This window comes from Nematolebias whitei, chromosome 1, assembly GCF_014905685.2.
Source record: "Nematolebias whitei isolate Nwh7 chromosome 1, NemWhi1, whole genome shotgun sequence".
NCBI lineage: Eukaryota > Metazoa > Chordata > Actinopteri > Cyprinodontiformes > Rivulidae > Nematolebias > Nematolebias whitei.
In genome coordinates this window covers 45,951,545-45,956,482 of record NC_056498.1, presented here as the reverse complement: position 1 = coordinate 45,956,482, position 4,938 = coordinate 45,951,545, and the positions used below count along the sequence as shown (strand labels likewise).

The 4,938-nt window shown below is 42.2% G+C and overlaps 1 long non-coding RNA gene across 1 annotated transcript; it reads right to left on the bottom strand.

The window, feature by feature from the left end:
• Nucleotides 1-465: 465 nt before the first annotated feature.
• On the bottom strand, nt 466-3,640 carry LOC119410895. The gene is made up of 3 exons (XR_005186871.1): nt 3,613-3,640; nt 2,602-2,694; nt 466-626 (listed from the first exon to the last, which is right to left on the bottom strand). It is a non-coding gene; the product is annotated as an uncharacterized LOC119410895 (long non-coding RNA).
• Nucleotides 3,641-4,938: the final 1,298 nt, after the last annotated feature.

The window sequence follows — 4,938 nt, the reverse complement described above, 5'->3', positions numbered from 1 at the left end:
AGCTAACATCATACATATTATCTCTGGAGCTAACACGAAAACTGAGTTATTTCTCTATTCTCGTCTCTGCCAACACACTCCGGTTCAAGTTAAAGGGCTGAACATCAGATAGTAAGAAAGTAAGTTTCTTTTGGCTGCTCTTTCCTTCAGGGTCGCGGTGAGCAAACTCGCATGAAAGATTCGGCAGAAATCAGATAATGTGCAAAATAAACATTCAAGTTGAAAACTAAACAGCCTGCAGTATTTTTACTCTCGTTTTCCTAGATGAAATAATTGTCAGATAAGGTCTAATGTTCCAGTTAGTTGTAGATCCTTGTAAAACATGGAGCTGCTGTACCCCCCCACACGTCGCCATTCAAGGAATTTTTACAGCTGCACACCATAAAATGCCAAATAAATTACAGCAACATTTACATCTTCTGTCCACATTCCACAAAGACGTGTTGCTTTTTTAATTTCTGCCGACTAAATATTATCTCATCACCAGAGGTGGAATGGGCTCGACTCACATGTCGGTGTCACGATAACTGGCTCTTCATTGACGAAGTCCTCGTCGACTACGTGGACAAGCGTCGCCCTTAGAGTTACAACTCCTTTACCTTTGCAAACTCTGCTCGGGTCCAGATCTGAAAACATTCAAAAACACAAAATTATTTCCAGGAATCTTCATAATTTAAAGATTAAATTCCAACATCTGTTGTTCCTTCTTCATTTTATAGTAATCTGAGCTGTCAGAATGGCTGACGGATTGATGTAGAAACTGCAGGAGACAAGTGAAGAAAACCGACATCCTGGTCACTATGGCAACCACACGCCCGTGTCTGTCACTTCCTGACAACACTCTGAATAAGACAGGCAGAAAGGCAGAGTAGACATTAAGCTTCAAAAAACGGATTGTCACGCTGGTTCGTTTTCATTTTAAGTTAAAGCTTTCACTTCAGGTTGAAATCAGAAAATTCTCGGTTCGGTTACAATGGAAGTCGGTGGCAGTTTGGATGTGTGGGCGCAGAACCTTAGCTGAAAGTAAAATGTAGACAAATGTAGACTCGAAGACAGCAGCTTGTCAGGGGACTTGGGTCAATGTTTATGGATGTTTTCTAACTACTATGACTAAGAATGTTAACTGCCCATGAACCGTGTGTTTGAGAAACCAGAGAGCTCTTTTTATATCTCTCAGAGAGAGCTGAATGGGAGGTGGTTTGATCCTGCATGTGCAGCTGGGTGGTCGAGGTCATCAGTGTCTGCCTGTGAGCCGAGAGCTGATAAGATTATACGAACAATTGTCGCACACTGTCCAAGGTGGTTAAAAATCTTCTTGTGTCCTCGAGTGTGGCTTCTTTGAGTAAGTAAAATAAATAGAGGATATTTTTATCCAACATAGCTAAAAGACATTTCTCTAGCTAATTTAGCAAAATTACAGCTGTTAGCTTACATCACAAAATTGTAGCTAAATGCTAAAATAAGCAAAATAATAGCTAAAAGCTAAAAGGAGCTTCAGAAGACAAAAACTGAGCAAGAAGATTTCAGAGAACAATGTTTGAAATTTAGTCTCAATGTATTTCTATGGGGAAATATTTGGAAAACACTAAATAAAGTTTGAAAAAATCATGAATTATAAACGTTATAAATACTAAGTTGGGGGTGGAACAGTGGCGCAACTGGTAGAGCTGCTGCCTCTCAGTGAGAAGGTCGCCGGATCAAATCCCGGCCCGAGACCTTTCTGGGTGGAGTTTGCATGTTCTCTCCGTGCTGCGTGGGTTTTCTCCGGGTGCTCCGGTTTCCTCCCACAGACCAAAAACATGCATGTTAGTCTGATGGGGAACAGTAAATTGTCCCTAGGTGAGAGAGAGTGAATGGTTGTTTGTCTCATTTGTCTCTATGTGTCCCTGTGATGGACTGGAGACCTGTCCAGGGTGTCCCCCGTCTGTCGCACAGTGATAGCTGGACATGAGCACCAGCAACCCCCGTGACCCGAAAACAAAGAAGCAGGTAAAGATGGTGGATGGATGGAAATACCAAGCCGAAGCTCTGTGTTCTCAATGAGAAAACTTTTTTGACATATAAAGGGTTAAAACAGCACAAAGTACAAGGAGGTAGTTTATACGAAAAAACCGTACGGTAGAAACAGGATTGAGAAAACGTGAAAATGCTGACTCAGATTTCTTCAGCACCTACAATTATTAGCGTGATCTTGACCCACAACTGACGGGAAGTTACCGTTTTGCTCGAGTCATGAACAAAGTTACTGAAACAGATCCATCCATCCATCCATCCATCCTCTTTACTTGCTTCTTCCTTTTTGGGTCGTGGGGGTCACTGGAGCCCATATCCACCAGTCACAGTGTGAGAGGTGGGGGACACCCTGGACAGGTCTCCAGTCCATCACAAGGACATATTGAGACAAACGAGACAAACAACCATTCAGTCTCTCACTCATAGGGACAATTCAGAGTTACCAGTCAGTCTAACCCGTACCATCAAACCAGACCAGGAAATTAATCTCTTCCTAATCAGGATTATCACACCGTCAGCAGGGAAAACAGACACAGAGCTGCAGTACGCGTTTAAAACGATTGAAACAAGTTAAAAAGAAAACCAGACCTGGGGAGGGAATCATGTCCGGAGAGCCTTTCATGGTTTTTAACGGTGTAATCCTGACGGCGCTGACAGCTCGAGGTCCTGATTTAACACGACCTGCAATCACAAAAGCACAGAATAATACATTTACCATTACAGACCGGTATGTCCCAAGCAGGGGCGCCCCCAGAACTATTTTAATTGGGTGGTAATGTGGCGGCACCAGGACTAAAAGCCAGAACATATACACATACATATACAGTAGTGCCTCATTTATCGCTGGGGATCCGTACCCTGAAGCCCCGCGCAAAGTGAAAAACCACAAAATAGGAATAGTAGTACAAGTAGTAACAAGTAGTTTATTTTATTATTCATATATATATATATACTGTATATATATTAAGGCATTTTAAACCCTTCCCACACTCTTCCCTCTCCCTGCCTCCGCTGCTCTCAACCGCCTGCAAGCGCTCTTGGCCACGCCCACTTCTCCGCTCTGCACCGTGAACAGCTGATCAGCTGCAGCAGGAAGATCATCCTGCAGTGTGGGCTACACAGAGGTGCAGCAGGTGCTAAATAATTTATTTAAAAAAAAAAATTTCATGCTGATCGTGTGGCTCATCCATCAATCAGCCAGTTGTGTGTTATGACCAATCTTATTTTGAAAAACCGCGACACAGCGAGTCTGCGATAAACGAACCGCAAAGTAGCGAGGGACTACTGTGTGTGACGACAGGGGAAACGCTGTAGTTGATATCACTAATTAGCTAAGAAAAGCTCTGCCACTACCCAACTTATAGACGCTTTGCCTCTCCAACATATAAATTAATAAAAAATAATCTGCATATAAGCTGTCTGGATAAGGGAGGCACAGTGTGGGGGCCACCAATTGTTAATTGGGGTGGCTACTCCCCTCACCCCCCTTTGCTGGCATCCTTGCTCCTCACTGCCCCAGTTTTCTCTTTTAATCCTGAACAAACACAATAAGACCGCTGGTACATTTACAGAAGTTTAGAGAGTGATGGTGAGACTTACTGGGAGTTGATGTTGTGCCGCCCTCTGCTGGAGAGCCCTGCAGGAGAATCACAGCCAACAATTCATTTCAGGACGTTATTTATTTATTAATCTTTCTTTAATCAGACAAATCCCTTTGAGATCGCAGATCCTTTCTAAGGGCAGGTCCGGGCCTGCAGGAGCCCAACGTGCAGGCTGTGGACTGAAAGAGAAGACCCTGGAGAAAAACCACGAGAACAAGCAAACTCCACAGAAAGACCCCAGGTCCAATCCGGGAGTTGATCCTGGCTTCTGCTGTGAGGCAACAGTGCTAACCACTAATCCATCATGCAGCCCATGCCCACACTTCATGTTTAATTCATTTAATTTTACATCACTACATTCATTCATGGATAGTTGGCCTGAATACGACTCTGGAACATGGACATCACTTTCTTTTCTTTAAACAGTCCAAGTTTCAACTAATATTTTTATCCTTTTTGTTCCGAATCATCCTGAACTGTGCGGCTAACATAGTTTGAGCAATAACTGGTTTGTGTTTAAAGCTTGTAATTAACCAGAATGAGCCACTGGTCTGTTCCCTTTAAGAACCAGAGAGCAAACATATGCTAATCTGAGCGGAGGCGACACCAAGGCCACCACAAAGTAGCTGCGAAACAATCCCAGTTTCTGTGCCGGGCCTCTGGTTCTGCTCGGCCCGTAAAGCTGATTTAGGAGACATTTTCTTTAGCAGCACAAAAAACAGACCGCACACTCAGTCCCTGAGCTCTCACAAAGACTTTAACAGGATTTACAAAGATCGTGAACGGTCTTTACAAGCCCAATCTGAAATTAACTATTTATTTTAAAGTTTATTTTGTTTGACATCTTGTAAAAAAAATGGTTTAACAATAAATGTTTTCCTGTTTTTTTTTTTTATTTATTATTTCTTGTTTTCTGTAATTTATTCCTGCAGATTTTGTGCTATTTTAGCTGTTGTGGCTCATCGTGGAGACGCGTGCTGTGACTTGTGTTTTCTTAGATACTTTCTTTATTTAGAAATACTTCCCTCTTACAAATACACTCTCTTCACTTCCTCCAAAAAATACTGTACTCTAAAATCTTCAGCTACTGGCTTTGTTTGGCTACTTATGCTATGATTAGCTTTTAGCCAACCTTTTGCTGTATTAGCTTCTAGCTAGTCTTCTGTTACTTTTACCTTTTAGCTAACATTTGCTACTACTAGCTTTTAATTACCCAGTGGTACACCTTTAGCTACCATTATGCTACTTTTAGTTGACGTTTAGAAACTTTTTTAGCTACTTATAACTTCTACCTACCTTTTTGCTTATTTTAGCCACAAATCTG